Below are 16304 nucleotides of genomic sequence, written 5' to 3' on the forward strand. Positions count from 1 at the left end.
ACTGAGCTAAATCCCCAGCCCCGAATGCCTTTTTATTACCTGCATTTCCACTCCATTGGAAAATCTATGTCCCCGAATCCCCGTGTGTGCATTCTATTCTTGTCATCTGCCTCCTCGGTCCTACAGCTGTCACCACACAGCAAGTGTACCTGCTTTATTGCCCTGTTCTTGGTTGTATATAAGCTGCCTTCTTCGCTAAAGCATGGGCCATTAAAGGAAAAGCAAGTGTGTCCTCACTTAACCCTCACAGCTCCACATGGGTCTGATATACTATAGTTCTCGCTAATAATCTGATGGACTGAACTAAGTGTGCTTAGATACAAAAAGAACCCAATGTCCTTCATGAGGTAAAGCACTCAGATTTCACATGGTTTAGGGAGAGTCTCTTGGCCAGACAAAGTGTTGAGAACATTTCTTTTACGTGCATCTGAGCAAGGCTTGTTCCAACCTACCTTCTCATCTACTTCAATAAACCTTATCAAAGCTTTGCTTTTCACTATGCTGACTAATGCCACGGGCTCAAGGACTTATGTGTTAGCCGCTCTTGTCATGTAATAAGTTGCTTCGAATGATCATAAATACTTATCATCTCTCGTGCTTTCATAGCCTGGCATCCTGGGCTATGAAAGTTTATGAGTCAGGGTTTGTTTGATGTCATTGTTAGATGTCACCCAGGGCTCCAGTTATCTAGCTTTCTAAAGGTTGCACCAAGGCTTCACCCCATAACTATCAGGTTGGTTCCTCCCTATCTGGGCTTCTGATCTTCAGAGACTGCTTGAGTGGCACATAGCATAGAAACTGGCTTTGTCTAGAGTGGGGACTTCAAGAGAGCCAGAGAGGAGCTAGATGTCTTTATGACCTGTCTTCGGAAGATAAAGCATTGCTATTCATTACAGATCACACAGAGCAGCCTTGCTTCAAACACAGGCTGGCTACACAGGCTGTGAATACCACAACAGGGCCACAATGGGCCACCCCTGCTTTTTCCTTCCTAGCTTAATCTATCTATCTGTCTGTCTGTCTGTCTGTCTGTCTGTCTGTCTGTCTGTCTTTCATTAATTTATTTATTGAGATTCCCTATGCTTCCCAAGCTGGTCTTGATCTTCTAGCAATCCTCTTTGTCTCTGCCTCTAAGTAGCTGGGACAACAGGTGTGTACTTGTATATAACATCTAGCTTTCTATATAACTACATCATGAGGGAGACAAAAGGAGCCAGGCATGGGGGTGCATGCCTCCAAACATAACATTTACAAGAGTTTGAGGCAAAGGATTGTTTGAATTTAGAATTTAGGAGCTTTGATAATATAGAAAGACTCCTGTTTCTATAAACTGAGAGAGAGAGAGAGAGAGAGAGAGAGAGAGAGAGAGAGAGAGAGAGAACTATTCTAATATAGTAAATGGCTTAACCTAAAATAATACAGATTAGGAGATCTTATACTCTGTGTGTGTGTGTGTGTGTGTCTGTGTGTGTCTGTGTATGTACATGTATTTGTGTGCTATGTATATATGTATGTGTGTGTGTCTAGGTATGTACATCTATTTGTGTGCTATGTATATATGTATGTGTGTGTTCATGTGTTTGTATGCTGTCTGTATACATGTGTGTATGTATGTGTATATATGCATGTGTATATTTGTGCATGTTCCCCTTTTTTTGAACCAGGGTTTCACCATTCCTCAAACTCCTGTCCCAGCATCTCCAGTGTTAGTATTATGCACATCTGCTCAATGATGCCTTTGAGAAATTTCCTTTAAAACCTTAAATTTTGGAAATTATTAATTCATACCCAGAAGAAGAAGAAAGTTTGGATTCAGCAGCAGCAGCAATGTGGCTTAATCAATAACGTAATTCATTCAAAACCATTTCACATGGTTTTGAGAATAATTCAATGGTAGAGCACTTCTTGTCTAGTATACACAGTGCCCTGAATCCAATCTCCAGCAATACGAAAACATAAAATAAAATAGTCTACCCAAAACAATTCAATGCATTCCTAGACTAAAGGCCTTACATAATATCTCCTGCTTCCATGCCAAATCCCAACATCCTTGTACAATAATAAATATGTCTGACTTTGAGACATGTTCATACACATAATTAATATAGTGTGTGTGTGTGTGTGTTGCTAGTGTGCCCTTATTAATTATGTTTGTTCTTTTGAGACAGGATCATACTGCTGTCCTGTAATTGCTTTGTAGTTCAGGCTAGTCTTAAACTCATAATAATCCTCTTGTCTCAGCTGGGATCACGGGCATACACTACCAAGTCTAGCTTACAGACTCTTTAAAAGTGCTCTTTAAAAGCCTGCCCTTACTTCTGTATTATTTAATATATTTTTCAGTAATTTGGAATGAAGGAATAAAAATAATATTTATCGAATTATAAAAGACTCAAAGCTTGGAGGAAGAATTAATATATTAGGTTATCTCACCATGTTTTAGGGATTTATGGGATGGAATAAATCCAATCAAACATGGAATGGCTTACTGTCATGTCCGGTGCTCCGACCTGGAACCCTGGCTGGAGTGACTTGGGAATGAAGGAGAAGCACATGTATACGGAAGAGCTGGGGTTGGGAGGACTGTACTTGATCTGATGGAGGGTGCCTTTTACTATGCAACCTGAAAACGAAGCAGCTATTATGTTCAGTAGAAGGACGTGGGTTAGCTACTCTCAGTAGGAAGACTGTAGGAAGCCTTCTTAAGCTGTAAACATCTGGGAGGAAGAAGCTGAGGTCCATTTTCTACACACACAGTTAACATCCACATGGACCAGAAGAAGGCTTTGCCATTCCCATGGACCTGGGACATGAGGTTCCTGACACAGCTGTGTTCATGTCAGCAACACAATGCACCCAGGGCTTCCTCTGCTCCCTACAGCTTATACTCAGATCCACCGAGTGAATTATTTCACTGTTGCCTTTTAATGAAATCTCGATCGTGCGATTTTACCCACGAAGACTAAGGAGCCAGATGCTGAGCTGAAAGCCTGCGAGCTCAGAGAGGCCGAGAAAACACCCGCTGCCCCTCCTCCTCAGCTGATATCCCAGAAGCAATCCCCCTCTCTCACATCTCAAAAAAAAGCCTCCTTCCAACTCTACTCCCCACGCTCTACTTCCTGTGTGGCTCCGTTGTTGTCCTTACCCCCTCTTAGTCTTGATTTCTCTTTTGTGTTGCTAATGACACATTCTGTCATTTCCTTCAGAACTCCAGGTGTACCCCTGGGCAGAACAAGATGGGCAAGATGATCTCCAGGAATTGGAAAAGGAAATGAAGAGGAGAGACGGGCACTAGAAGTCCCTTCTCAGTTAAATAAATAAGATACGACTGCTTCCAGGTGTAGTGGAGGAGAAAATTCATTGTGGATAAAAGGGAGAGCATAGTCAGAGGCAGAGATGTCCGGGAAAGTCCAAGCTGGACATGAGCAGATTGAGCTGGGCCACGTTGGGAGAGTAGAAGGGAAAAGAGAGGGGAGAGAAGGGAACCAGGTGTAGCAGCCAAGAGGGCAAAGGTATAAAAGGGGTGGGTAACCAAAATGCCTGAGTTATATAGGGAAGAGTTTCGGGGGATGAGTAGCCCAATGCCTGGGCTGAAGAGTTTAGGGGTAGATGGAAGGGTACGCCAGCCCTACCATGTAACAGGTATGCTGGGACTGAGGAATGCTGGGAGAACTAGGTGACCAGGTCCACTTTGATATGTTAAATGATGGAGGTTGGACCCAGGCCTTTTCATGTTCTAAACACACATTGACCTTCATCCTCAGACACTCCCATCTTGCTTTGATATAGTTTGAGACTGACCTCTCTATCGTATGTTTGATCTGTACTGGGTCAGCCAGATCTTGCTATGTAGACTGAACTGGCCTCTAACTCAAAATCCTCCTGGCTCAGCCTCCCTAGCACTTGCTCCCCCAACCCCAACCCCAAGTTGTTTCTCTGGGGTATTTTGACGAAAGGGATGCAAATTAACTGCTATAGAAAACTGGCACTAAGAGTGGGCTGTTGCTGTGAGAAAGTCTGGCTAGGTGCCTTTTAAGCCTTTTCGATGTTTTTAGGAGGAATGTGAAAGAGTTTGCAGATGTGGGCAAGAAATGCCCCAGAATGCTGTAGCTACACGTGAGTTTAAAGATTCAGATCATCAATAGAAATGTGGACAACAACTGACTCCCAAACTTGTTCTTTGACCTTCACATATGTGCTATGAGGTGTGCATGTGCACATACAAACACATACTCTCTAATAAAATTATAGTAGAGCACATCATATCATATAAAACAAAGAATTGAAGGGCCAGAGAGATGGATCGGCTTTAAGAGGAGTTTCTTCGAAGGACCTGGTTTCAGTTTTTAGCACTCATACTGGGTGGTTCACAATTGCTTATAACTCTAGTTCTAAGGAATACAACACCCTCTTCTGGTTTCCATGGGCACTTACATGCACGTGGTCCACATAAACTCATGGAGGCAGATAAACATACATAAAAATTAAAAATAAATATATTTTCAAGAAAAGCAAAAAAAAAAAAAAAAATTAAAAGCTTTGGGCCAGAGAGGTTTGGCAGATTAAGGCACTAGCCATGATGCAAGCCAACAGGCCCAGGTCTACTCCTCAGACCCCACAGAAAGGTAGATGGAGAGAACCGGCTCTGTCAAGCTGTCCTCTGGGTCCCACACCATGTGCTCTGTAGCACCATCAGGCATGCACATAGAATAATGACAATAAAACATAGACAAGAGATCAAGGTCATGACGTTTCAGATAGGGAGGAAAGACTCTTGGGAGTTCAACTAGAGACCACTGGTATTATATTCTGGGAAATAATCTGTCTCTGGACATTTTGAAATGAGGCTTCATTAATTACTTTGACAGAGTAATTTCAAGGCAGCATAGCATTCAGACTGTGGAATGGTTTTTGCTGGCTGGTTGTAGCCAGAATTACAGGGAGAATTTGGAGCCAAAAGTGGAACAAATAGATTTGAAAAATGTGCAGTTTGGCCATGAGAGGCGAGTTTAAAGGACAGACAAACCAGTGCGGATGCAGCTGCTACAGTGTTAAAGAAATTAGTGCTGCTAAAAAGCTGTGAACTTTGCCCTGGGACAGTAGAGAATGGTTTTGACAACAAGACCACACCTCAGGGTGTGTAAAATGAAACACTCACCTAGAAGACATTCCTTTAAAATAGTCTCCAGGGCATGTTGGTGGGAAGGGACATATTGGAAGTATTTCCCTGGGTTCAAATGTATCCCTCAGAGCCTCTCTGGTTGTAGTTCAAGGAGGCTCAGCTAGTACTTGAGTTATCAGCAAAACTTGGTGCTTACCCCTTCCTTTGGTTTTAAGGAATTACAGAAATAAAAGACTATGAAAAGCTCAGCGAGACTTTTAAGGACAGGCTGAGAACACCAGAGATAGGCAAATTAAAACTGCTTTGAAGCCTGGCATGGTGGCACACATTTTTCATCTTAGCACTGAGGAGGCAAAAGCTGGTAGATCTCCATGAGTTTTAGGCTAGCCTGGTCTACATAGTGAGTTCTAAGATAGTCAGGACTAGGGGCTGGAGAGATGGCTCAGTGGTTGAGAGCACTGACTGCTCTTCCAGAGGTCCTGAGTTCAAATCCCAGCAACCACATGGTGGCTCACAACCATCTGTAATGAGATCTGATGCCCTCTTCTGGTGTGTCTGAAGACAGTTATAGTGTACTTACACATAAAATAAATAAATATTAAAAAAAAAAAAGATAGTCAGGACTACATAGAGGGATCTTGTCTCAAAACAGAAACCAAAACCCCAACAATTTTACTTTGAGATTTCGTATTACCCCAGTCATAATGGCCAAGATAACAAAACCAAGGACAGCTCATGTTGGAGAGGATGTGGAGGGGTGGGGTTGCTAAGCCTGGTGGCACACATTGCTCCGCCACCTGTCGGTTGCCAAATGTGGCTCTCTAGGGTTTAATGCTCTGCCAGGCTTTGCTCTTGCTTTGGTCCAGTCCCTCATGATTCTCCAGCTCCTGGTTTGGAACTGGGATGTTCATTCTCTACTATTGAATATCGGAACTATATAATTTTCTTTGTGAATTTACAGAGGCTCAAAGGACATTTTGTTGGTTTGTTTGGTTGGTTTTGGTATTTTTGTTTACTTGTTTTTTGCTTTTGAGTCTCAAAGGAAACTTTGAACTTTAGACTATTTTGTTTAATGATTGGTTTCTTTTTATTTCCTGTATATTGGTGTTCTGCCTGCATGTTTGTCTGTGTAAGGATATTGGATCCCTTGGAACAAAAGATTGTGAGCTGCCATGTGGTTGCTGGGAATTGAACCCAGGTCCTTTGGAAGAGCAGCTAGTGCTCTTAACCACTGAACCATCGCTCCAACCCCGAACTTTAGACTTTTTAATATGCATGCATGCATGCAGTGGAGGTTGGGTTCATGTGTGCCACAGTATGTATGTGTGTGTGTGTGTGTGTGTGTCATGGTGTCTGTGTATAGGTCAGATGACAATTTGTGAGTGTTTATTCTGTCCTTCTACCATGTGTGTCCCTAGGATTAAACTCAAGTCATCAGGCTGGTAGAACATCTTTTACCTACTGAACCATCTCATTATTCCTCAGCTGAGGACGGACTTCTGAATAATGTCAGGACTGGTTAAACACTTTAGAAAAGTTTAAATCTGATTAAACACATATGTATTAAGAGATGGCCGTAACCCTTTGGGGGCCAGGGCACAATATTATGCTTTGAAATGGAAACATCCCTTACAAATTCATGTTTTAATTGGATTCCCCAGCTTGTGGCCCTAATTAGGGAGAGTGCAGAACATGTAGAAGGTGAGTCTAAGCTACCAGAAGTAAGCCACTAGGACAAAAATAATCTGACCAAGCAAACAGAAGAATTATTATCAGGTAAACAGAAGCATAAGCTCAGCATTCCTCAAGAATCTTGTAAGGTGTTTGTTTTGCTTTGCTTTGCTGCTTACCAGGAAAACCACTGCTTACCTTATTTGTGCCAATGACCAACTGCTTCATGAAAGGGCATCTAGTTCCAGATTAGCCCAAGCAGCCTGGATCAGCTCAAGGACACCCCCCCCCCTTGCCCTTGCTGACTACCGTGTAACATCTGTTTGCTTTCCCACCAAGCCGATGCCCTTCGTTCTCAGAATCAGCGCAGCAGATTGTTACTCCCAGTAAACTTTCCCTCCAACCCATGGAGTAGTCTGGCTTGGTGGTTTAACTACACTCTCACTTCCACGAGTAGAGAAGGCAGGCAGAGTGCAGGTCTATGGTGGGAGTGTCCATCGCCGTGGACCAGAAAGAAGAGAGCAGAGAGCAAGGGTAAATATCGAGGTGCCCATCTGTGCCCTACCTGCCAGTTAGGTCCTTCCTCCTAAGGGTTACATGGATTCTCACATTCCACAGTTCCACCAGACAGGGAACAAACATTCACAACATGAGTCTAAGGAATGACATTTCAGATTCTCGCCGTAACAAAGAACATTAATTCCATGGCTGCATAACATTTTATGCTATGAATAACCAACTCCTTAAAAATCCTCTGTGGAATATGTCATTTTTAAAGAGAGGCACCACGAGGGTAAATATAGAGACAGCAGCTACTCACAGCTCAACATTTTTCTCGTCATTGGCTGCACTAATTAATCATGGCGTTCCTTCCCACCGTGATTCCATGTCACCGCTGATTCCATGTCCACACAGTGGGTTTGTCCTTCGCTATCTGGGAAGTTCCAAGGTGCACAGTACAGCATCCAGGGAGCCTGTGAGTGGTGCAGACGCTCGGGCCCCGCCCTAAACTGCCCGGGCCCCGCCCTAAACTGCTCTAATGACATGTCTACCAGCAATGCCATGCTTGCAGATGACTCATCTCTGCGAGAGAGTACAAGAAGTGCTGTTTAGGCAGCCCCTACCTAAGTCATTCTGGGAGATGAAATGTATGCCCTCCCTATTCAGAGGTTTAAGACAAGCAATTATCTGTGCATAACAAACGAGGACACGGGCTGCTTTGATTTGCAGACAAAATCAATGTCAGAGGCGCTCTAGACATCCAGCGTTGTAGAATCAGGAGCGAACACCCTAAGAGGGTCAGATGAGAGAGGCTAACAACTGAGGGAAATGACGTTTGATTGAGACAGGAAACAAAACAAAAACCCTTTTGCAAATAGTGTCCCGGGCAGCATAGGGTCTGTTCTGGAACATGTACTAGTGCTTGTTCTACAAGATTCTATTCCAGATGTGTTTGAGAAACACTCCATGCTTTTTCTCTGCTTAGTAACCGAGTTTACACACAAGAAACTATAGTTTCCTAAGTATTCACTAAAGAGACTAGTTTCTTGCCTGGTGGTGGTAGCACACACTTGTAATCCCAGCACTCAGGAGACAGAAGCAGGTGGGTCTCTGTGAGTTCAAGGCCAGCCTGGTCTACAGACTGAGTTCCAGGACAGCCAGGGCTACACAGTGAAACGCTGTCTCAAAAAATAAAACAAAACAAGTTGCAAAACAAACAAACAAACAAAAATAAACTGGAAGAGAAAAAATGTAAATACACTATGTCACCATTATGAATCCAAGTATTTGCTAATCTAAAAGCAGATATAATATTTTAGGAATGGACTCATATGTAAAGTATACTTTCTGAGAAAAGTTAAGTATGAAAAGACATAATTTTATTATTGTGTCACTTAAATAAATAGCTATATTATACCAGTAAAATTTCCAACTCAGCACATTTAGAGGCCTAGCATTTGGGGGCAATTTTTAAAAATTAAAATATAATTACATTTCCCCTCCCTTTCCTCCCTCCAGTGTCTCCCATATATCTCCCCCCCTCTTTCCCAAATTCATGGCCTCTTTTTCTTTCACTATTATCGTTACATGTATGTGTATAAATATATAAATACAACCAACTGAGCTTCTTTTTTTTTTTTTTTTGGTTCTTTTTTTTTTCCGGAGCTGGGGACCGAACCCAGGGCCTTGCGCTTCCTAGGTAAGCGCTCTACCACTGAGCTAAATCCCCAGCCCCCAACTGAGCTTCTTAAGTGATGCTCCTATTTATATGATTTCAGGGCTGACAGCCTGGTACAGGATAAACAACGAGGGACTCCCCCAGAGGAGACTGAGGCTCCTTCTCAGCTTTGCAGAGAAACTGCAGAAAGAATGAACTGTTCTGGAATAAGCGTAACTGGAGAGCTTTGTGTCAGACACCCGGGCCATGTACTCAAAGTGGCTCACACCCACGGGGGCACTAAGCACTGTGGCCCTTTCGTGAGTCCCGGGCTCAGTCCCTGAAACTAGGAAGCGAATAACAAGAAAACAACCCCAAAAAAGTACAACCAGAAGCCAGTAAAAATAAAGCAAAAAGTCAATAAAACAAATCAAACCAAATACTAATCCACTGATAGAAATACAAAATAAATATTTGTGAAAAGCGTGAGCAGGGATTAGAAGTGTAGCTTGGGCGCTTGCCTAGCAAGCAGAAGGCCCTGGGTTCGGTCCCCAGCTCGGAAAAAAAGAAAAAAGAAAAAGAAGTGTAGCTTGGGCTGTAGCAGTGCCCACCCAGCACTGCACAATGCCCTGGGTTCAATTTCCAGCTCTTCATAAGCTGGCTACTGTGACACATACCAGCAATGCCAGCACTTAAAGGCTGCACATGGAAAGATCAGATGTTCAAGGTCATCCTTAGTTACATAGTGAATTTGAGGTCAGCCTGGAGATATATGAGATTCTCTCTCTATCCCTCTCCCTCCCCCCACCTTGAGAAAACAAAAGAAAGCCACCTTGGATGACACAGCAAATTCAACCTCAACTGCCCAGGACACTCCCTCCCTGCTGACTAGCTTACACTGTGTCAGCAGGCACTGTGCATGCTGCCTGGGGGAGGAAAGACACAGTGGTCTCAATCAACACTTGTCCCTGCACACTACAATACCAATGTGTCTGGCTAGATGTGCCCACACATGCAATAGTGGCATTACAATTATGGGGTAGTCAAGTGTTTTCTCATTGGATAAGAGGCTTCCTCCATTGGAAGGATTTCATGCATGGACTTTAAATGTGGCCAAATGTCCATGACTGAGGAGTGGGTGGGTGGGTGAGGGATATATATCGTTGCTATGCTAAGGAGACAAGCGGTTAAACTGCTCTCTAAACATCCATAGATTGACTTCAACTTTAGTAAGAAAACCTTCTTTTTTTTTTCAGTGGCTGGTGGATAATGCAGAGACATAATTTGCCAAAGAGTTGGTTGTGAATGTTCAGTTGTAACAGAATCATCTGTATTAACATCCCCACATCTAAAGCTTGGCAAACCTCATGGAATAGGGGTCCAGAAAGGATGTAAGATCTGGAAGATGGGGAGGAGTGCTGTGAGATGGGGAGGAGCACTGTGAGATGGGGAGGAGTGCTGTGAGATGGGGAGGAGTGCTGGAGGATGGGGAGGAGTGCTGTGAGATAAGGAGGAGCGCTGTGAGATGGGGAGGAGTGCTGTGAGATGGGGAGGAGCACTGTGAGATGGGGAGGAGCACTGTGAGATGGGGAGGAGTGCTGGAGGATGGGGAGGAGTGCTGTGAGATGGGGAGGAGCACTGTGAGATGGGGAGGAGTGCTGTGAGATGGGGAGGAGCACTGCGAGATAAGGAGGAGTGCTGTGAGATGGGGAGGAGTGCTGTGAGATGGGGAGGAGTGCTGTGAGATGGGGAGGAGTGCTGGAGGATGGGGAGGAGTGCTGGAGGATGGGGAGGAGCACTGTGAGATGGGGAGGTGTGCTGGAGGATGGGGAGGAGTGCTATGAGATGGGGAGGAGTGCTGGAGGATGGGGAGGAGCATTGTGAGATGGGGAGGAGTGATGTGAGATGGGGAGGAGCACTGTGAGATGGGGAGGAGTGATGTGAGATGGAGAGGAGCACTGTGGGATGGGGAGGAGCACTGTGAGATGGGGAGGAGCACTGTGAGATGGGGAGGAGCACTGTGAGATGGGGAGGAGCACTGAAGGATGGGGAGGAGCACTGCGAGATAAGGAGGAGTGCTGTGAGATGGGGAGGAGTGCTGTGAGATGGGGAGGAGTGCTGTGAGATGGGGAGGAGTGCTGTGAGATGGGGAGGAGTGCTGTGAGATGGGGAGGAGTGCTGTGAGATGGGGAGGAGCACTGTGAGATAAGGAGGAGTGCTGTGAGATGGGGAGGAGTGCTGTGAGATGGGGAGGAGCACTGCGAGATAAGGAGGAGTGCTGTGAGATGGGGAGGAGCACTGCGAGATAAGGAGGAGTGCTGTGAGATGGGGAGGAGTGCTGTGAGATGGGGAGGAGTGCTGTGAGATGGGGAGGAGTGCTGTGAGATGGGGAGGAGTGCTGTGAGATGGGGAGGAGTGCTGTGAGATGGGGAGGAGCACTGCGAGATAAGGAGGAGTGCTGTGAGATGGGGAGGAGTGCTGTGAGATGGGGAGGAGTGCTGTGAGATGGGGAGGAGTGCTGTGAGATGGGGAGGAGTGCTGTGAGATGGGGAGGAGTGCTGTGAGATGGGGAGGAGTGCTGTGAGATGGGGAGGAGTGCTGTGAGATGGGGAGGAGTGCTGGAGGTTGGGGAGGAGTGCTGGAGGATGGGGAGGAGTGCTGGAGGATGGGGAAGAACACTGTGAGTTGGGGAGGAGTGCTGGTGGATGGGGAGGACCGCTGTGAATGCTGACTTCTAAACTCACAGCAGCTGTGGTTACCGACACATGACCTACACAAGATCAAGCCAGGCAAAATCCAGCATGGACAGAGGAGGGGCTCCAGGGCTTCACTCTTGGTGTATGAGCTATTAGCTGTTGATCACTACTGAGTTCAAGTCACTCTCCTTTGTAGATGTGGCCACCAGTAGGTTGCCTGTGCCCCAGTGGCTGACCCTACACTTTTGCAGTTATGAGCAGTGCTAGCTGTACTCAGGGAACAACAACAGCAGCAACAACAACAACATGGAGCTCGGAGGGAGACATGGAAGGGAAACCAAGGGGATTATGAGGAAGGTAGTGATGGATGGATGTGATCAAAATATATTGTAGACAACTCCATGCAACTTTCAAAGAATAAATAAAAATATTATTTGTTTTTTCGGAGCTGGGGACCGAACTCAGGGCCTTGCACTTGCTAGGCAAGCGCTCTACCACTGAGCTAAATCCCCAACCCCAAAAATATTATTTTAAAGGCAAGGTAAATCATACTTTAATAATGCTTTGTATAAAGATATGAAAAATCTGTAAAGAACAAAATAAACACAAATCAGAAATAAGAAAGAGGGCTGGAGAGATGGCTCAGTGGTTAAGAGCACTGACTGCTCTTCCAGAGATCCTGAGTTCAAATCCCAGCAACCACATGGTGACTGACAACCATCTGTAATGAGATCTGATGCCCTCTTCTGGTGTGTCTGAAGACAGCTACAGTGTACTCATATATAATAAATAAATAAATAAATAAATAAATAAATCTTAAAAAAAAAAAAAAACAGAGCATCTCAGACCTTACTAAAGAAGTTTGTTTGTGCAACGGACTATTGTTAACACAGAAATTCACAACCGGTCAAGTGCAAAGATTGTCAGTGGAGTGTTCAGACACAATGATACATCTGTATTACCTCCTTCCCAAAGGCTCAGAAGAAGAAGGGCCAGAAAGACTGTGAGAGACAGAGTCAGAGAGGACTAGAGCAGGGTCTTCTGGAACGTGACTGAGTTGCTGCACTCCCAAGTCCAGAGCAGCTGTTCTTACAGCACAGGGTCAAGCAGGGCAATCAATATTCTAACACGGAGATAGAGGGCTTCTCAAACCACACTCCCAAATAAGGAACTATGGAGAGCTGATGGGTCCTAGGGGAGGGAGTCAGTATTCTTTGTGGGTGTGGACCTTAGTAGGTCAACCACACTCTACAGGATGTTCCCACGCTCAGGAGTGTCTAGGCAGCTCAAATTGAACTCAATGGATTACATTAAGTTTTGTTTTCAAAAGGACATGGATTTGGAGGGGTGTAAGGAGGTGGGGTGGATCTTTGCAGAGTTAGGAGAGGTGTGGGGGGTGAGTATTATCAAAATATATTGTATGAACATCTCAAAGAATATTTAGTAAGAATATTAAAAAGTAAAATGAGGGCCCCAGGGTAAGCTCTAGCCCTGGGGCACACAAACGACAGGAAGTGACCACTCCACAGACAGACTCTGACTCACTGGCTATATGGGGTACTGACCACACCCTTGCCATGCTAGAGACCATAGTGTGGGTGAGACCAGGGCTTCTCTGGGGATGATCAACGCTATAATGGAGTGGAGGCTGAGGAGATCAGAGAAGCAGGAGCAGATACACCCAAGGCTGGATCAGAAGCTGCCATGTAAGGGGAGTTGCCCCAAAGCTCTGAGCTCTGGAGATCTGCTTAGGCATCACCATTATGTGGTCCCCACTTCCACACTGGGGAAACCTCACAGTCTCGCTCAGTCATGGTCAGGCCAGCCAAGTCCAGTAAACCAAGTAGGTGACACATCATTGCCACACTGTCTTGCTTCCTGGACACAGCTGGGATTGGCCAACCAAGTCCCAGGCTCTGACCTCAGGCCACTCAGCTAGCCAAGCAGGGTGAGTCATTCTTTAGAAGACACTGTCTTCTTCTGATGGAGGTGAAATGCTTCTTTCTCCTCCTAGAGTTCTTGAGCATTCTGGAGAAGGCAATGTGGAGGAGCAAAGAGTGTTTTGTTTTTTTGTTTTTTTTTTTTTTTTTTTGGAGCTGGGGACCGAACCCAGGGCCTTGCGCTTCCTAGGTAAGCGCTCTACCACTGAGCTAAATCCCCAGCCCCCAAAGAGTGTTTTGTTAAAAATAGAAGTGTTGCTAGGTATGGTGGTGAGTTACAAGTTTGAGGATAGCCTAGACTATATAGCTAGTTCAAGGTCAATCTAGGCTGTCTTTTAAAAAAATCAAAACAAAAAATTAAAAATCAAAATGAAAAGCCAAAACAAACAAACAGAAAGTGTCAAGACTGAAGCACATCCAGGGGAATGTTTTGTCCTGGTGCATAGTTGAAGAGGTTCATGCCTTGAATGCCACTTATGTGGGTCAGCCGTCCTTACCCCTTGTAGACAAAAGTATGCTCATCTCCCTGAAACTTCTTTGTTTCCAGTCCTGTGCCTCCACTTCTACAGTTCCCTGCCTCCACCTCTATGGTCCCCTACTGCCAACCTACACCCATATGAGGCCCCGTTTAATCATCTAAGAGCTCTCCAGTTCTAAGTGACACAGACACTGCACCCATCTCTGAATTTTGTGTTCAGTTGTTTGGAAGTTCCGAGAAGTGGGGCAGTGAGACGGAAGAATGGCCTGTTTGATATAGATTACCACCGTGGGACCCAGGCTGGGTCCTGGCTCTCTCTAAGTAGTGCTGCTGATGGTTATTCAGAGTGACCTGATGAAAGGAAACAGATGCCTGGCACTTGGTTGGTGTCCTTAGGTTCCCAAACCACCAGTATGTCCAGACTACCACTGTAACCAGGCTGGAGTGTTCATGTGTGGGAGGAAATTCTGAGGCTTTTGAAGTGGGCACATGTCAGGTGTGTCAGTAGTGTCAGGCACTTGTTCCACATCCAACATCAAGATTTCTTCATGGTTATAAAGCCAAGCATCTGTATCCCAGACAGGTAGAAAGGCAAAAATAAATATAACAGTAACATCTGTCCCTCTCTCCCCATCTCCCTTCCCCCCTCCTGTGTCTCTCTTTCCTTGCTGTGTGTAGATGCACCTGTGTGTGTGTCTGTGTGTGTGTCTGTGTGTGTGTCTGTGTGTGTATGTGTGTATGTGTCTGTGTGTGTGTGTGTGTGTGTGTGTCTGTGTGTGTGTACGCGCATATGTACAGAGGCCTGACCTAGCACTCTCTGCCTATTCTAGTTTCCTTGTTTTGTTGCTGAGATAAACACCCTCACCAAAAACCATGGAGGAAGAACTCTGCTTACTGCCTTGATCTGTTGTTTCGAGCTTTCTCATTCAGTCCAGTACCCACTGCCTACAGCTGATACATGCCCACAGCGTGCCTGCTGTCCACATCAATTAGCAATTGAGAAAACGCCCCATGGACATGCCCGCAGTCCAATCTGATCAAGGCAATCTTTCAGTTAAGATTCCCTCAGAGGGACCGGAGAGATGGCTTCGTGGTTAAGAACACATGCTGTTCTCGAAGAGGACCTGGGTTGGATTTCCAGCACCCACGTGGTGTTTAACAAGAATTCTTAATTCCAGTTCTAAGGTATCTGATTTTTTTTTTTATCTCCTTGGACACTAACCGTGCACATGGTGCACAGCATACACGCAAATAAATCTAATGAGAGAGAGAGAGAGAGAGAGAGAGAGAGAGAGAGAGAGAGATCCTCAAATAAGTCTGCACTGTGTCAAATTGACAGCTGGAGCTAGCTAAGAGACTGCCTTATTATTCCTTTGAGGCAGGGTCTCTCACTGAACCTGGCTGGTAGCCAGCAAGCCAACAATCCTCTTATCTCTGCCTCCCTCAGCACTGCAGTTAGAGGCTCACACACACCATGCCTGACTTTACGTGGGTCTTACGCAGCAAGTGCTTTACTCACGGATCCATCTCTGTAGCCCCTAACACTTCCTTTTTATGCAGTTTTCCCACCAGTGACTTCCGCCTACATTCTACTGGCCAGAAGTAGTTACATGACCATATTCTATCCACCAAGGAAACCAGGAAACATTTTTATGTTGGTGGCCAGGTCAGGCCATCTGGTACTTAAGTTATTTACTCAGACAAGATTGTATCATTCTATTGCTACAAAATAGAGGGGAAATGAGCATAGGGCTGCAGCCTCCAGTCATCTGGGCCAAAGGGCAGGTTGGAGGGAGGGCTCTGCCTCCTGCCATGCATACCACAGGGCAGTCCTTTGGGAAGAACACGAACATCCCATCTTCTAAAACATTGCTCTCAATACCAAAGATAGCTAGAGGAGGAGGTGCCATCTAGAGTGGGGCCAGGATTCCTGGGGATATTCCTGTCACTCTCAGAGGAGAAGCTTCGGGGGAGGGGTGGAGAACAGTAGGAACCCTTGTTGACTGTTTCCTGGGTGACCATGGCATTCAGTCATAAGGTCCTGCTCAGGAAGCCTCTGCTATATATATATATTTTTCTGAGACACAGTTTCACTGTGTAGCCCTGGCTGTCCTGGTACTCACTCTGTAGAGCAGGCTGACCTCGAACTCACAGACTCACAGAGCTCTGCCTGCCTCTGCCTCCCAAGCGCTGGGATCAAAGGTGTGTACCACCACTGCCCAGGTTCTATTCTACACTT

General features: G+C 45.4%; 1 protein-coding gene across 3 annotated transcripts in view; it reads right to left on the reverse strand.

Annotated features, from left to right (window-relative positions):
- The window catches only part of Slc23a2 (solute carrier family 23 member 2), a 157944-nt gene extending 150193 nt beyond the window's left edge, over positions 1 to 7751 (reverse strand). For all 3 annotated transcript variants that reach the window (XM_087654007.1, XM_087654000.1, XM_087654002.1), the window contains exon 1: positions 7614 to 7751. The gene's annotated coding sequence lies outside the window, so the exon portion shown is untranslated. The remainder of the gene's footprint in view (positions 1 to 7613) is intronic.
- Between the last annotated feature and the right edge of the window lie 8553 nt (positions 7752 to 16304).

The sequence above is a fragment of the Rattus norvegicus genome, chromosome 3 (genome assembly GCF_021556685.1).
Source record: "Rattus norvegicus strain SHRSP/BbbUtx chromosome 3, alternate assembly SHRSP_T2T, whole genome shotgun sequence".
Taxonomy (NCBI): domain Eukaryota; kingdom Metazoa; phylum Chordata; class Mammalia; order Rodentia; family Muridae; genus Rattus; species Rattus norvegicus.